The sequence below is a fragment of the Panthera onca genome, chromosome A2 (assembly GCF_046562875.1).
Source record: "Panthera onca isolate mPanOnc1 chromosome A2, mPanOnc1 haplotype 2, whole genome shotgun sequence".
NCBI lineage: Eukaryota > Metazoa > Chordata > Mammalia > Carnivora > Felidae > Panthera > Panthera onca.
The window spans coordinates 86,269,887-86,288,480 of NC_138340.1; the positions used below are offsets into that span (position 1 = coordinate 86,269,887).

The 18,594-nt window shown below is 37.4% G+C and overlaps 1 protein-coding gene and 1 non-coding gene across 10 annotated transcripts in view; both read right to left on the minus strand.

Annotated features, from left to right (window-relative positions):
* The window catches only part of CACNA2D1 (calcium voltage-gated channel auxiliary subunit alpha2delta 1), a 499,516-nt gene that overhangs the window by 98,568 nt on the left and 382,354 nt on the right, over positions 1-18,594 (minus strand). The gene's annotated exons all lie outside the window — the stretch shown is intronic.
* Positions 9,882-9,988, minus strand: LOC132679923 (U6 spliceosomal RNA). Its single transcript, XR_009610409.1, has one exon. It is a non-coding gene; the product is annotated as a U6 spliceosomal RNA (small nuclear RNA).

Genomic DNA, 18,594 nt, shown 5'->3' on the forward strand with positions numbered 1-18,594 from the left:
CTGGCAAAAGTGGAGGGGCCGAATGGAGTGTGTTCCGACAGCAAGCGCGACTTAGCGTCTGGGAGGTCATAAGTTAACAGCTCTGCTCGGAAAGCAGGAAGGCTGGAGGACAAAGGGAGGGAGAGTTGCTGAGCCCCCGGATGACAGAGCTCTGTTTGGCGGGGAACAAAGGCACTCGCCAGCGCCATCTCTCTTGCCCATCCCCTAGCCAAAATCCCAAAGGGAACCAGGTCCTGCCAGGGAACTTGCTTGCTCCCCGCAAACACCCAACACTGTGCTTCTGCGGAGCCAACCCTCTGGCAGCGGGTCTGACTCCCTCCCGCTGCCACACAGCCCCTCCTGAAGTGGATCACCTAAGGAGAAGCGAGCTAAGCCTGCCCCTCCTGCCCCCGTGCACCTTGCCTACCCACCCCAGCTAATACGCCAGATCCCCAGCACCACAAGCCTGGCAGTGTGCAAGTCGCCCAGACGGGCCACACCACCGCACAGTGAATCCCGCCCCTAGGAGAGGGGACGAGAAGGCACACACCAGTCTGACTGTGGCCCCAGCGGTGGGCTGGGGGCAGACATCAGGGCGGACTGCGGCCCCGCCCACCAACTCCAGTTATACACCACAGCACATGGGAAGTGCCCTGCAGGTCCTCACCACTCCAGGGACTATCCCAAATGACCAAACGGAAGAATTCCCCTCAGAAGAATCTCCAGGAAATAACAGCTAATGAACTGATCAAAAAGGATTTAAATAATATAACAGAAAGTGTATTTAGAATAATAGTCATAAAATTAATCGCTGGGCTTGAAAACAGTATAGAGGACAGCAGAGAATCTCTTGCTACAGAGATCAAGGGACTAAGGAACAGTCACGAGGAGCTGAAAAACGCTTTAAACGAAATGCAAAACAAAATGGAAACGACGACGGCTCGGATTGAAGAGGCAGAGGAGAGAATAGGTGAACTAGAAGATAAAGTTATGGAAAAAGAGGAAGCTGAGAGAAAGAGAGATAAAAAAATCCAGGAGTATGAGGGGAAAATTAGAGAACTAAGTGATACACTAAAAAGAAATAATCTACGCATAATTGGTATCCCAGAGGAGGAAGAGAGAGGGAAAGGTGCTGAAGGGGTACTTGAAGAAATTATAGCTGAGAACTTCCCTGAACTGGGGAAGGAAAAAGGCATTGAAATCCAAGAGGCACAGAGAACTCCCTTCAGACGTAACTTGAATCGATCTTCTGCACGACATATCATAGTGAAACTGGCAAAATACAAGGATAAAGAGAAAATTCTGAAAGCAGCAAGGGGTAAACGTGCCCTAACTTATAAAGGGAGACCTATAAGACTCGTGACTGATCTCTCTTTTGAAACTTGACAGGCCAGAAAGGATTGGCACGAGATCTTTAATGTGCTGAACAGGAAAAATATGCAGCCGAGAATCCTTTATCCAGCAAGTCTGTCATTTAGAATAGAAGGAGAGATAAAGGTCTTCCCAAACAAACAAAAACTGAAGGAATTTGTCACCACGAAACCAGCCCTACAAGAGATCCTAAGGGGGATCCTGTGAGACAAAGTACCAGAGGCATCACTACAAGCATAAATCATACAGGCATCACAATGACTCCAAACTCGTATCTTTCTATAATAACACTGAATGTAAATGGATTAAATGTGCCAACCAAAAGACATAGGGTATCAGAATGGATAAAAAAACAAGACCCATCTATTTGCTGTCTACAAGAGACTCATTTTAGATCTGAGGACACCTTTAGATTGAGAGTAAGGGGATGGAGAACTATTTATCATGCTACTGGAAGCCAAAAGAAAGCTGGAGTAGCCATACTTACATCAGACAAACTAGACTTTAAATTAAAGGCTGTAATAAGAGATGAAGAAGGGCATTATATAATAATCACAGGGTCTATCCATCAGGAAGAGCTAACAATTATAAATGTCTATGCACCGAATACAGGAGCCCTCAAATATATAAAACAATTACTCACAAACATAAGCAACCTTATTGATAAGAATGTGGTCATTGCAGGGGACTTTAACACCCCACTTACAGAAATGGATAGATCATCTAGACACATGGTCAATAAAGAAACAAGGGCCCTGAATGACACATTGGATCAGATGGACGTGACAGATATATTTAGAACTCTGCATCCCAAAGCAACAGAATATACTTTCTTCTCGAGTGCACATGGAACATTCTCCAAGACAGATCATATACTGGGTCACAAAACAGCCCTTCATAAGTATACAAGAATTGAAGTTATACCATGCATACTTTCAGACCACAATGCTATGAAGCTTGAAATCAACCACAGGAAAAAGTCTGGAAAACCTCCAAAAGCATGGAGGTTAAAGAACACCCTACTAAAGAATGAGTGGGTCAACCAGGCAATTAGAGAAGAAATTAAAAAATATATGGAAACAAACGAAAATGAAAATACAACAATCCAAATGCTTTGGGATGCAGCGAAGGCAGTCCTGAGAGGAAAATACATCGCAATCCAGGCCTATCTCAAGAAACAAGAAAAATCCCAAATACAAAATCTAACAGCACACCTAAAGGAAATAGAAGCAGAACAGCAAAGGCAGCCCAAACCCAGCAGAAGAGAAATAATACAGATCAGAGCAGAAATAAACAATATAGAATCTAAAAAAACAGTAGAGCAGATCAATGAAACCAAGAGTTGGTTTTTTGAAAAAATAAACAAAATTGACAAACCTCTAGCCAGGCTTCTCAAAAAGAAAAGGGAGATGACCCAAATAGATAAAATCATGAATGAAAATGGAATGATTACAACCAATCCCTCAGAGATACAAACAATTATCAGGGAATACTATGAAAAATTATATGCCAACAAATTGGACAACCTGGAAGAAATGGACAAATTCCTAAACACCCACACGCTTCCAAAACTCAATCAGGAGGAAATAGAAAGCTTGAACAGACCCATAACCAGCGAAGAAATTGAATCGGTTATCAAAAATCTCCCAACAAATAAGAGTCCAGGACCAGATGGCTTGCCAGGGGAGTTCTACCAGACGTTTAAAGCAGAGATAATACCTATCCTTCTCAAGCTATTCCAAGAAATAGAAAGGGAAGGAAAACTTCCAGACTCATTCTATGAAGCCAGTATTACTTTGATTCCTAAACCAGACAGAGACCCAGTAAAAAAAAGAGAACTACAGGTCAATATCCCTGATGAATATGGATGCAAAAATTCTCAATAAGATACTAGCAAATCGAATTCAACAGCATATAAAAAGAATTATTCACCATGATCAAGTGGGATTCATTCCTGGGCTGCAGGGCTGGTTCAACATTCCCAAATCAATCAACGTGATACATCACATTAATAAAAGAAAAGATAAGAACCATATGATCCTGTCAATCGATGCAGAAAAGGCCTTTGACAAAATCCAGCACCCTTTCTTAATAAAAACCCTCGAGAAAGTTGGGATAGAAGGAACATACTTAGACGTCATAAAATCCATTTATGAAAAGCCCACAGCTAACATCATCCTCAATGGGGAAAAACTGAGAGCTTTTTCCCTGAGATCAGGAACACGACAGGGATGTCCACTCTCACCGCTGTTGTTTAACATAGTGTTGGAAGTTCTAGCATCAGCAATCAGATAACAAAAGGAAATCAAAGGCATCGAAATTGGCAAAGATGAAGTCAAGCTTTCACTTTTTGCAGATGACATGATATTATACATGGAAAATCTGATAGACTCCACCAAGTCTGCTAGAACTGATACATGAATTCAGCAAAGTTGCAGGGTACAAAATCAATGTACAGAAATCAGTTGCATTCTTATACACTAACAATGAAGCAACAGAAAGACAAATAAAGAAACTGATCCCATTCACAATTGCACCAAGAAGCATAAAATACCTAGGAATAAATCTAACCAAAGATGTAAAAGATCTGTACGCTAAAAACTATAGAAAGCTTATGAAGGTAATTGAAGAAGATATAAAGAAATGGAAAGACATTCCCTGCTCATGGATTGGAAGAATAAATATTGTCAAAATGTCAATACTGCCCAAAGCTATCTACACATTCAATGCAATCCCAATCAAAATTGCACCAGCATTCTTCTCGGAACTAGAACAAGCAATTCTAAAATTCATATGGAACCACAAAAGGCCCTTGACACAAAATGTCAGCCAAAGTAATTTTGAAGAAGAAGACCAAAGCAGGAGGCATCACAATCCCAGACTTTAGCCTCTACTACAAAGCTGTCATCATCAAGACAGCATGGTATTGGCACAAAAACAGACACATAGACCAATGGAATAGAATAGAAACCCCAGAACTAGACCCACAAACGTATGGCCAACTCATCTTTGACAAAACAGGAAAGAACATCCAATGGAAAAAAGACAGTCTCTTTAACAAATGGTGCTGGGAGAACTGGACAGCAACATGCAGAAGGTTGAAACTAGACCACTTTCTCACACCATTCACAAAAATAAACTCAAAATGGATAAAGGACCTGAATGTGAGACAGGAAACCATCAAAACCTTAGAGGAGAAAGCAGGAAAAGACCTCTCTGACCTCAGCCGTAGCAATCTCTTACTCGACACATCCCCAAAGGCAAGGGAATTAAAAGCAAAAATGAATTACTGGGACCTTATGAAGATAAAAAGCTTCTGCACAGCAAAGGAAACAACCAACAAAACTAAAAGGCAACCAACGGAATGGGAAAAGATATTTGCAAATGACATATCGGACAAAGGGCTAGTATCCAAAATCTATAAAGAGCTCACCAAACTCCACACCCGAAAAACAAATAACCCAGTGAAGAAATGGGCAGAAAACATGATTAGACACTTCTCTAAAGAAGACATCCGGATGGTCAACAGGCACATGAAAAGATGCTCAACGTCGCTCCTCATCAGGGAAATACAAATCAAAACCACACTCAGATATCACCTCACGCCAGTCAGAGTGGCCAAAATGAACAAACCAGGAGACTATAGATGCTGGCGAGGATGTGGAGAAACGGGAACCCTCTTGCACTGTTGGTGGGAATGCAAATTGGTGCAGCCACTCTGGAAAGCAGTGTAGAGGTTCCTCAGAAAATTAAAAATAAACCTACCCTATGACCCAGCAATAGCACTGCTAGGAATTTACCCAAGGGATACAGGAGTACTGATGCATAGGGGCACTTGTACCCCAATGTTTATAGCAGCACTCTCAACAATAGCCAAATTATGGAAAGAGCCTAAATGTCCATCAACTGATGAATGGATAAAGAAATTGTGGTTTATATACACAATGGAGTACTACATGGCAATGAGAAAGAACGAAATATGGCCCTTTGTAGCAACGTGGATGGAACTGGAGAGTGTGATGCTAAGTGAAATAAGCCATACAGACAAAGACAGATACCATATGTTTTCACTCTTATGTGGATCCTGAGAAACTTAACAGAAACCCATGGAAGAGGGGAAGGGAAAAAAAAAAAAAAAAGAGGTTAGAGTGGGAGAGAGCCAAAGCATAAGAGACTCTTAAACACTGAGAACAAACTGAGGGTTGATGGGGGGGTGGGAGGGAGGGGAGGGTGGGTGATGGGTATTGAGGAGGGCACCTTTTGGGATGAGCACTGGGTGTTGTATGGAAACCAATTTGACAATAAATTTCATATATTGAAAAAAAAAATGTCAGACTTCAGCTTAGGTCACGATCTTACATTTCTTGAGTTCCAGCCCCAAGCTGGGCTCCGCGCTGACAGCTTTGAGCCTGGAGCCTGCTTCGGATTCTGTGTCTCCCTCTCCCTCAGTACCCCCCTCTCACCGGTTGATGCTCGCTCTCTCTCTCTGTCTCTCTCTGTCTCCCTCTCTCTCTCTCCCCCCTCTCTCAGAAATAAATGAACATAAAAAAAATAAAAAGATAAAGGGAGGAGATGGAAGGTTTGGAGAGAGTACAGATAAAACAAGAAGGAAAATGTCCTGCACAGATAATTAATTTGAGTTCTTTCTCATTTTTATTTGAACACTACTTTCAGGTACATCATATATATGAAGAAAAAGCCCCAATACATATTTTTTGCTTTTTCCATAAAATCAAATGTTGAAAACTTAGTATCTTCAGATCTAAATTCCACTGCCTCTTTCATTCCATTCTTTGATAACTTGACACAATCTTATCTTACACATTCTATTTTGAAAACAAAAGAATGTGAGAATTCCCATGTTAGAACGTTTAAAAAAAGTTTGCTAGTACATCAACAGTAAAATATCTGACTTTAGAGAATTATTAGAAATGGTTATAGGAGATGTTATTAACTGATTTAAACGATGAATCATGATAAAATTAGAAGTTATGCAGAAAATGAACACTAAATAATGTATTGCCCTGAGTCTTTTGGTTGGCCTTGACCTGCTTTTAACACATAAGAATGAAGCATCTCATTAAGTCACTTTAACAAACTGATTAAATGTAAATTCAATTCATTAAATACAAATTCAGTGGTGTGTAACAGAAATTCTCTGATTATACTCATAATAAAATTCATAAATAATGCAGAGAAACGAATAGCTTACAAAGTGTAAGTCCCCAGAGCGAATCTTACCCTCCTAGGAAAGGGATGAGAAAGTTTAAAAGTTCTAAATTAGGCAGGTGTATATTTCACAGACACCTTACACTCGTCCGCTTTTAGAGTAGACAAAAAGAACAGGTTTATTTTCACAAGCTGAAACTGCAGTCTTTGGTAACATGTGCCTAGACGTCAATTTATAAACCACATATTTAATACATGAATCATACATATATTAAAAACCTTAGGGCAAAGTTCACTATTATAGTATTACAAAGCTTCGAAATTGTATACTGTGAACAAAAATTGATTTAAGGAGGCCAGTTTTTGTCATCTACTAAGAAAATGCTTTTAAAAAAAAATGTATACTTAATCCTACAGAGTCAGAAATCCAAACTAACACACTGATTCCTTTCCTGATCCCAGAAAATTCAGCTGAGCAGATCCCTTATTAGAACTGCTGAGAAAATCACTGCTAGCAGGCGGAGAGAGAAAGAAGTGTGGGTCAGAGTAAGCATGTGGGGTTTAAATCAAGTGGGACTTTGTATCCCTGCTCCAGCAAATGAACATTCTTTCCTCTCCTCCTTCCCTATCACCTGTTCCTCTGCCTACCTGCAACACTTCTCTTCCTCACTTGGTTGTTGTCCTTACCTCAACAGTTGTTCTTTACAAAGGGCTTTCCTGACCTTCCCTGACTAGATCCAACCATCCCACTGTAACCTCTCCTAGGCCTAGATGGATCTCTTCTTTACAGAATACAACACAATTAAAATTTCCTATTTCTTTGTATGGTATCCTGATAGATGTCTCCTTTGGATTAGAAGTCCACACAAAGAAAACAGCCATCCCACCATTGCAACCTTAGCACTTGGCATATAATAGTATGCTGTAAATATCTAATGAGTATATGAATGGAGTTCCATTAGAAGACAGTGTGGGTGCGCCTGGGTGGCTTGGTCGGTTAAGCGTCCGACTTCGGCTCAGGTCATGATCTCACGGTCTGTGAGTTTGAGCCCCGCGTCGGGCTTTGTGCTGACAGCTCAGAGCCTGGAGCCTGTTTCAGATTCTGTGTCTCCCTCTCTCTCTGCCCCTCTCCTGTTCATGCTCTGTCTCTCTCTGTCTCAAAAATAAATAAACGTTAAAAAAAAATTAAAAAAAAAAAGAAGACAGTGTGAAATGTTGACCAAAATCAAGTTATAGGAGTGCCTGGGTGGCTCAGTCAGTTAAGTGGCCAACTTCAGCTCAGGTCATGATCTCGTGGTCTGTGAGTTCGAGCCCCACATCAGACTTTCTGCTGTCAGCGTGGAGCCGACTTTGGGTCCTCTGCCTCCCTCATTCTGCCCCTCCCCCGCTTGCATTCTCTCTCAAAAATAAATATTAAAAAAATCCAAGTTATAGATTTCTAAATGCAGAAATTATATTTTAGCTCTACAATATGTTCTTAAACTTGTATATTCCTAAATATAAGTATTCTGTTCAAATAGACACTATTCAAATACCCAAATGAAGATGTACGTAAAACATCTATCTTGGAGCCTGACACAAAGTAGATGTTAAGTCAAGTGCAACTCTATCTTTTAAAAAAATAATTTTACTGTAAACATTAGTATGCTCAATTCTCAAATCAGAACAGACCCTAGATTAATGATGAATAATATCAGCTTTGGTGAGTTTTAAATAAAGTTCACTAACAGGACGATACAGGTATCCTTCAAACACTAACTTAATGTCTGAAATAGCCTCTGAGATAACCATCAACAATAAATTTCAATGCTTCCAAAGAACCTTTCTGTTAAATATCACAGTCAAATACACCCATCATATTAAAAGATACTTTCAGAGCCAAAATAAATCACTAACCTCTCAAATGAATTTAAACTCCTGGTTTTATAAAGACAGTATTTTTGTTCTCACGTACTCTGCTAAGTAAGAAATCATTTCACAAAATACTTCGGACAGACAGAGCTCTGTTCATTGAATTCACCTTGGATAAAGATGATGAAATGTTGGCACTGCCGTGATACACACCATAAGTCGAAGTAGCATCAAGTCCTTGGAAAGCAAATTTGTCTACAAATGGCACCCTCATGGGGTGTTCGAACACAGCTTCACAGGGCACCAGGTCTACCTTTGAAATGGTTAGCAGGCTCAAGTAGTTTTCCTCTAGAAATAGTAAAAATTAGGGGTGCCTCGGTGACTTAGTAGGGTAAGCGTCTAAGTCCTGATTTCAGCTCAGGTTATGACCTCACAGTCATGGGTTCAAGCTCCTCATCAGGCTCCACAATGACCATGGAGCCTGCTTGGGATTCTCTCTCTCTCTCTCTCTCTCTCTCTCTCTCTCTCTCTCTCTCTGCCCTCACCCCACTTGTGCTCATTCTCTCATTCTCTCTCTCAAAATAAATAAATAGGTAGACAACAACAAAAAACACCCACCTCAAATCCAGACCTGCCTGCTTTGAAATATGGGTAATTCTTGAAATTACAAAATACAAGTGAACTTATTTACATAATCTAAATATAATAAATAATTTATGTAACAAATTATATTATGCAGGATTATTTATTTCGATAAATTATCTAAATTAAATAAACTATAATTTTGTGTGTCAAGTCTTTACAATTATGATATGAGAAGCTATCCACACTTTGGACACAAGATGGCGATGCAGGAAAATAAAAGCAAAGTGAACAGAGGATGTGATCTTTAAAATCTTGGTTAAGTTTTATTCCTATTATAAATATTTTCATTTTCTTATTTTTACAGGAAATTTAAAAATGGGAAATATTATAAGGCAACAAAATGGTTATCCTAAAAGTCAGAGAAACAGCTGATAACATTTATCCATACACATATGTACATAATCAGTCAAGAATGATTTTTCAAGTTTTTTAGCTACTGCCAAATTAACTTCCAGAAATTGTGTGCCAATTTATAATATATTTGTAACAGTCTCACTCCACTTTCATGAATACGTAACATTTTTATTTGCTAAATCCTAAGTACAAAGATTATTTCAATCTTTTAATTACTTGAATTTTCTTGATGGCTAATGATGTAAAACTTTTTCTCATACATCAATTTTCATATAATCTTGTGAGTTGTCTTATTTTTATTTATAATAAACAAAGATTTAGAATATATTTCTAGAACATTTTTTATTCCTTTACTATTTCTATTATTTCACCGATTTACTATTAATAATAATAATAAAAATATCAGCTAACATATATTGAGAATCACAACAGTGCCAGGCTAAACACTTTACATGCACTGATTCATTTAATCTTCACCAAGCTTACGGTTTTAGTTTTAGTTTTGAAGATTTAAAAATACGCAATGCTTCACGAATTTGCGTGTCATGTTTGTGCAGGGGCCATGCTAGTCTTCTCTTTATTTTTCCAATTTTAGTATATGTGCTGCCAAAGTGAATATTGGTTTTACTTTTTTAATAGTTTCCATTATACAATTGATGAAATGAGTCTGACAGTGTAAAGCAAAGTGCCCCAAATCACATAGCAACCAAGAGTCAGAGTCCTACTTCAAACCCAAACAATCTGACACACTTTTCTCTATGGTGTCTCATCATTTCCAACTGATACCAAAAAAAGTAAGCGGCCATATCCTGTCATGCTACTTTTTCCACACTTCCGGTTGAACTTTGGAACCTTTTTTTTTTTTAATATAATTAAAATTGCATTTACCAATAAATTATGGAAAAACTGACATTTTCACGTGAGTCACCTTTTCATTTCAAGAAGTTATTATTCCATATTCATTTCTGTATATCCATTTCAACTCTTCTACTTATACCTCATATTCTTTTCTCTTTTCTACAGTGCAGATCCAACATATATTATTCAAAGTATTTCTAGGTAATTCATAATTTTTGCAAACATTGTGAATAGGATTCTAATTTCTATTATTAATCCCTGTCCAGGGAAAACCAGAAGGGGAGGTCACCCTTGCAAGTTAGAGATGCTATAAATATCTTTGTTAATAGCACTATGGAACTTCAACACTCTAGTCCTCAAAATGACATGGTTGTTGCCCAACACTGGCTGCTGGTTTATGGTTTCCTTGGCCTGTTGGATAAAAAAAATTGATTAAAAAAAGTTCTACTTTTCAATCCAATTTAACAAAGTCAGGTCTAATCCAAGTCCTGCCTCTACAAAGTATCAATGTCCATAGACAGCTGTTTCAATTATCTCCTTGGAGCTATAAATTCCTTCTTTCTGGAGGGGGGAGCTTTAGCACATCAACTGGAAAGGCCCCCAATTTCTAAAATCTTATCATTTAGATAAGATCGTTTTAACTATTAGAAGAATAAAAGGAGTAATGAATTCTGTAAATGTCCAAAGAAAGTCACATTAATAAAATAGTGAAGATATTGACATTATTGACACAAAATTTATGTTTGCCTATAATTATAAAACATGGGCCATCTAAACTTTTGATAAGCATTTTTACTTTTAAACAAATATTTCAATTAACGTGAATCACGATGTGCTAAAAATTCAGTCTGTTGACTTTTTGTTGAAATATTGAGTGAATTTCTGAATAAGCCCCAGTATCATTTTTAATATATTCTATTCATATTATCATATACAAAACCCTTAAACAGCTCTAGTTATATGCATTTGGAGTTTCAAAAAATTGAGAGTATTTGTATTTAGCTCCCTGGCTCATCTCTACTTGATATTAATGTTTTCTTTCTCAACCATCATTTTGTCAACCACTGTGCAATCCTGATTCCACAGCACTTGTCCAGCTAGAAATATGGGCAACTTTCTCATTATCAGTCTTAAGATGTAACAAGCATATCAGTATTATTTCTATCACAAGTTTTTTTCATAGCCCTGTGGAAATTTGAAAGCCAGCTCCCAAGGATGAAACTTTAATGAAATGACAAAATGATCATATCTACTCTGATTTTTTCCTCTTTACCAACATTATGATGCAGAGTTGACCAATATGCTAAATGTTTGTATGGTACCTGAAGCTGATTACTTGGAACATCTTTCCTAGTTGAAAAAAAGATCAATTGTGAGTTTGGCTGGATTTGCCTGAAAAACTCAGAGAATGATATACATATCTAAAGTATTTACAGAGAAGAGATGCTAGAGTCAGATAAAATAAGTAAGGATGACTCTAATCACTTAAGAACACAAACCTATTTAATCAGTGATTGAAATTTATTATAAAATTCTGACAACTATGTAAGACTCCCCCCTCCACTGTTATGACTAACCAAGAAATAGACTCAATTGAAAAAGCACCACTATGTGCCTTGCACTTTTTTCTTTTTCAAAAAAAAATTTTTAATGCTTATTTTTGAGAGAGACAGAGACAGAATGAGAGTGGGTTAAGGGCAGAGAGAGAAGGAGACACAGAATCCGAAGCAGGTGCGTTTTTTTCTTCTTCAAAAAAAAATTTTTAATGCTTATTTTTGAGAGAGACAGAGACAGAATGAGAGTGGGTTAAGGGCAGAGAGAGAAGGAGACACAGAATCCGAAGCAGGGTCCAGGCTCCAAGCTGTCAGCACAGAGCCCGACACGGGGCTTGAACTCACGAGCTATGAGATCATGATCTGAGCTGAAATCGGACACTCAACCAACTGAGCCACCCAGGCGCCTCTGCATTTTTCTATATACAGTAACATTTCAGTAAAACAGACAGTGTCTCTATAGTCAAAAAAAAAAAAAAAAAAAAGCATCCATTGGTGGGGAGGTGGGAGTGCAGGGGTATAGAAAATAAACAACAAACATATATATATATATATATATATATATATATATATATATATATATATATGTATCAGGTGGAGAAAAATGCTACGAAGAAAAAGAAAGTGAAGTCAAGTGACCGACAATGATTAAAGAGATAGTATAACCAAACCTGGAATGACACTGGAGATTTGGTAGTCAAGGAGGTCCACTCTATTACGGAAGCACTTGAATGAAAAGAAGCACGCATCTATCTAGACTCAGAAGCATCAAGACTCAGGGTAAATCAGAAGCAATTTCTAATCTGTGCATACCAATAAGATATGCACTTAACAGAAAGAAGAGATCTATTTTTTTTAAGTAAGGTTAGTAACATCACCACCAAGTTCTTTTAAACAGGAAACAGCATTTGGAACCAACAAATAGTTACCAGCATGACTTGAAGAAATTATATTCAACCTAACTCTGTTCCACTGAAATCAAACATATAAATATACATATATTTTAAAATATATTTCAGGGGCGCCTGGGTGGCTCAGTCGGTTAAACGGCCGACTTCGGCTCAGGTCATGATCTCGCAGTCCGTGAGTTCTAGCCCCGCATCGGGCTCTGTGCTGACAGCTCAGAGCCTGGAGCCTGTTTCAGATTCTGTGTCTCCCTCTCTCTGACCCTCCCCCGTTCATGCTCTGTCTCTCTCTGTCTCAAAAATAAACGTTAAAAAAAAAATTAAAAAAAACAAAATAAAATATATTTCAATATAACAAATATTTGAAAAACTTGAGCATGATTAGGGTATAAACTAATGAAAAAAAGTAAATAAAGAAGATACCTACCAACAGAGCATCAGGTTCAAAAGGAGAGAGAACATGAGGAATGAAAAAAATTTTGGGATACTACATTTTCAAAGTGTATAATCTTTGGACAAAATGTTAGAAAGAGGAATTAATTATGGAAAAAGGAAAATAATAGTATTTGATATTTATAAGAGAATTTAACATGCAAACAGTCACTTTATGTCAAAGTCCTTTTCAATGGAACAAATGACAAAAAGACTTTCATGTCTAGTTCATGTTTTCAAGTTCTACCATAGACATCAAGATTCTCAAAATGTTTTCTAGAACCTTAGCAATGTGCTGAAAGGGGATTCTGTTATTCACAAATTAAGGTTAAAGTCGATGCATTCTACAAGTCAGTACTGTAATGTAATATCAATTTATATTTTGATTTCTGCTGAATTTATGCCTACTAAGTAATTAGGAACAAATACGAGAGCTTAAATAACTGTGAGCAATTTGGCTAAAGTTACAGCTCAGGTCAGCCCTAGTCACTCTCTTGACCTATTGTCATGATTAAATGAATACTTGGATTCTGAATAATCTTACCAAGTCCTTACATGCCTATGGCGCATGGACTCATTTCCTAGTCCTTCAAGTCCCAGAAAATAAGTTGTAACTTTTATATTATTAAAAACAATAAATTAGTTCAAAAGAAAAGTTCTCCTTCAGCCTCACCTTAAGTATCACACTGTCATTTCTAAAACTGCAAATGAAACTAATTTCTAAGTACCAAAAACTGTCTTTAGTGCAACATGTAATTAATGGAAAAAATATTTATAATGCTTGTCAACACCTTCTTATAAACTTTCCTTATACATGCAAAGCAATTAATTTATCCTCTGGCAATCTTTTTTTTTTTAAACTAAATAACCTTGATTACGTGCCCTGTTATTATAAACTCTAAATTTGTCCTTTATTTGATAGTCTTCTCAAACAGTCTTCCATAATTTCTTTATGTATCTTTTAAATAGAGTTAAGTTTATAAAGCACCCATCTTTACCTTAAAAAAAATAGCATATAAAAAGAGAGAACTAGGGTTCTTTTAATAAATCTAACTCTACTCATCCTGTCTTAATACTCCCCTCCATAAAGCAAATGGCTACAATATAAAAATATTCATAAACATCCATAGTACTAATAATGCTGTGAATTAACCAAGATCTTAAAATCTAAATCAGCAATAAGCATTATAAGTTACAACAAGCTCCAGACAGATGCCTGTTGGACTTTGCTAAATGTACCTCCCTCCAGTACCTTGACTTCCTGATTTCCTCATGGCCTAGGACTCACTGGACAGGCTTTGCTAAATGAACATTCTGACCCTGAAGTGTGGTGCCTGAGAGTCCACATTTCTAACCAGCTGTCAGGGGCTGCTCTGCTTTTCAGTCATGGGCCCCTCCTTACGTGGCAAGGGCATAAAGCTACAAAATTCTTGGTCATTGACATAAAAGAGAGCTGAATCGACATAAAAATATCTTGAAATCTAGATGATGACTATTTTATAAGACATGAAATGAAATTTCTGTTCTAGACTTCATGGCTCACAAAAATGCACTGGCACACCAAATATCTGTCACTTTATTTGTGCTCTGGCAAAAAGAGGGCCTGTTTTGTAAGGATGAAAAAACTCACTTTTAAATTTAAGTAGTGCAACAACTTACAAATGTGCTCATTATTACAGGCAGAGTAGCAAAGTTCTAAGCTACGAAAACCATGCCCTTGTCTAGGAACACACGAGGCATATTTTAGAAGGAAAACTCAAATTTAAAACAATCCAAGCCATGTCTTTCTTGAAGATACAGTGCAATCTCGTATTTAAACAAACCTCTTGTGTGACATTAGTTGGTGTTAGACTGTCAAGTCAAAAACTGGGAAGTACCTGAAATTTTATCCTATTTGCAAGCTAATGAGTCAGCCTCAAAGGTGGTACATCGTTTCTATACAATTCTACCAGCGCCATCTAAGAGGCAGAGTCATCTGTGGAGAGTGGGAAGCAGATCACTTAACCAGAGAGTCTTGCTAATGCCACCAGCATGACGCTGTGATCATCCCTGTCCAGCCTCCTGCTATGATGACTGTGGCTCCTTAGTCCTCATTCTGCACTTGCATTTGGACACTGTCATTTCCAGAATCACTGTTTAGTGCCTACTATCCAGACAAAGCGCAGAGCTTACTTCAATATCAGAGATACTATAAGGAAGCGTATTTTGATTATTTCTTTTTCATGAGTATTAAAGGCTACACTTTTTAATTTTTTAAAAATATTTAATTATTTTTGAAAGAGAGAGTGACAGAGCATGAATGGAGAAGGGGCAGAGAGAGAGAGGCAGACACAGAATCCAAAGCAAACTCCAGGCTCTGAGTTGTCAGCACAGAGCCTGACACAGGGCTTGAACTCACGAACCTGAGCTGAAGTCAGACGCTTAATCTACTGAGCCACACAGGCCCCCCCAAAGACTGCACTTTATAATGACCACATATTAGAAAAACTTCCAAGAAAAAAAGAGACTGAAAAATGCTTAATGTCACCAGAACATTTGCATCTAATTCTTAAGCAACAAGATGTGATCTTATTGAAACGCATGGCCATTTTCTTCCGTTGTTAACTTTTCACACACTGTTCATAATCAGCACACATTTCCTTGTCATCTTCCACTGGCTTGCAGTATTTTACTCTTGAAATGTCAAACTCCCTCAGTTTCATAAACAAACTCCCCTCATTGTGTCAACAGTTGAAATGATGTCTGTAAATCAGAACATGCTGTGATTGAATTGTTGCTCCTATCATCTACCACTTTCTTCCATCAAAGCATGTAACCAGATTAGTAGGAAAACAGTCCTGTGATGCCTGCATAAGCTTTGCCCAACAGCAGGCTTCCTTTCTGCAACCAACAATGCCCTGGAGACAACAAAATCGCCCTGGAGATAACAAAGAACTCCCTAGGACATGACATTTGGGATGTAGTTCTGACATCTTACATGTGCATGACTTAAGCATAACAATTACTGTTCTTTACAAAATATTAAGAGACTTAGAAATATAAACCTAAAAATGAGATGCTGTTTTTCTGTACGGTGGGTCTAAGCAATTTTGTCAAGTGTTCCTATCGATTGCATCCTAACACTCTGGATGACTCACGTGATCTTTGGTATGAGGATGAAGAAAACTGCGTGAGGGTTGTGGAAAAATTATTGTCAAAATTTACTGCACAATCACTACCAGGTTTTCTCAGCACCTTATTATAATGCTTCCCTGAAGTTATAAACACTAAAAGTGACATTGTTTCTTTCCTAGACATTTAGTTTCAGAGGAAAAAAAAAGAAAGAAAATACATGCACACCTGTATATGCACATGTGAACACACACACATACACACACACCAGCATATTAGATTTTGAAGAGCTTTTTCCTTAGAATTGCCATATCATTAAATTATTAATTTTTTATTTAATGAGAAAGGCCTGGTTAAGGACAAAACATAAGTTTGTTTTTCTCTTACCAAAATGTTGCATCATAATCAATTACCTTTAAATGTATCCATTTCAGGCATTTTATAACCCCAAATATAGCATGCTAACCAATAAAACTGATGAATTTTTGAAATTATGAAGTTAATGTGGTTGATTTTAAATATTATATAAACATGAATAAGAGCATAGGAGCAAGACACATGATAAAGGAGGTAAATAAATATATAAAAAATTATACTACCTAGGCCAAATGTATAACCCAGACATAGTGTTTAAGTATTCATTTGCAATTATAAGATTAATCTAACTCATATGTGCTTTTTCAAGCCAAAATATGGAAAAAATTACTGAAAGAACTTCTCCACCAGAACATAAATAACAGTCTTCTTTAAAAATACATTCAGCAATAGCACTGCTAGGAATTTACCCAAGGGATACAGGAGTACTGATGCATAGGGGCACTTGTACCCCAATGTTTATAACAGCACTCTCAACAATAGCCAAATTATGGAAAGAGCCTAAATGTCCATCAACTGATGAATGGATAAAGAAATTGTGGTTTATATACACAATGGAGTACTACGTGGCAGTGAGAAAGAACGGAATATGGCCTTTTGTAGCAACGTGGATGGAACTGGAGAGTGTGATGCTAAGTGAAATAAGCCATACAGACAAAGACAGATACCATATGTTTTCACTCTTATGTGGATCCTGAGAAACTTAACAGAAACCCATGGAGGAGGGGAAGGAAAAAAAAAAAAAAAGAGGTTAGAGTGGGAGAGAGCCAAAGCATAAGAGACTCTTAAACACTGAGAACAAACTGAGGGTTGATGGGGGGTGGGAGGGAGGGGAGGGTGGGTGATGGGTATTGAGGAGGGCACCTTTTGGGATGAGCACTGGGTGTTGTATGGAAACCAATTTGACAATAAATTTCATATATTGAAAAAATAAATAAATAAATAAATAAATGCTAATCTCCTAAAGAGAAAAAAAAAATACATTCAGATTTAAAAGGGTTTTCTCTTTGCTTTTACAATCTAATCATATTTCTATCTTAGAATTTCTAACAATTCCAATATTTTGGAGTTTTATTTAAGTATATCAGATTTCAGGTGTTGAGTTTGCTAAGTCCTTTATAGATTTTGGAAGGGGGGGTGAGGGAGAGGGGAAAATGGGTGATGGGCATTGAGGAGGGCACCTGTTGGGATGAGCACTGGGTGTTGCATGCAAGCGAAGAACCACAAGAATCTACCCCAAAAACCAAGAGCACACTTTACACACTGTGTATTAGCCACTTCGACAATACATTATATTAAAAAATAAAATAAATACATCAGATTTCACAAAAAATTAGTAAATATATTTTATATTCTTCTCAAGACTCATAAATGAAGATGGCTGTGCTCCAATCCTGCCTTCTCCCTTAGAAAAGTTACTAGAACTCTGATTCTTTATCTATAAACTTAAGGATGGTAACAGTATCGACCTCACAAGGCAGTTGTGAAGACTGAATGAGTTATCTTGGAAAACACATAGAACAGTTCCTGCCACATAAGCAGTGTTTAAAAAACCACCTGATGACTTGTGATTACTTGAAGGTTAATACATAAATAAGATCAACAATGAACACATATCTACCTTAGATCTTGTTCATACTGATTTTCTGAAGGGCACATCTATGGTGGGAATAATAAGCTCACTTAAAAACATTGAGTGACTTTTCAATCATGAAAATGTACTCATGATTTTTCTGAAATAATAAAATTAAGCAAAAGTATATAGTTAGTAAAAAAAATTCACAGTTGACAAAAATATCTCTATGGCAAATGAGGGCCATAAACAAGGAAAGTAAATTTAACTAACTAATCTACACTAAACAAGCCAATATACAGCAGCTGAGACCAGTAATAATTTTCCCTGGAAGTAGAGGGGGAAATCATGATGGTTTCATCTTTCAAATATCTTCCTGCATTATTTGCCTCACAATTTGCACAGGTTGAGCATTTCC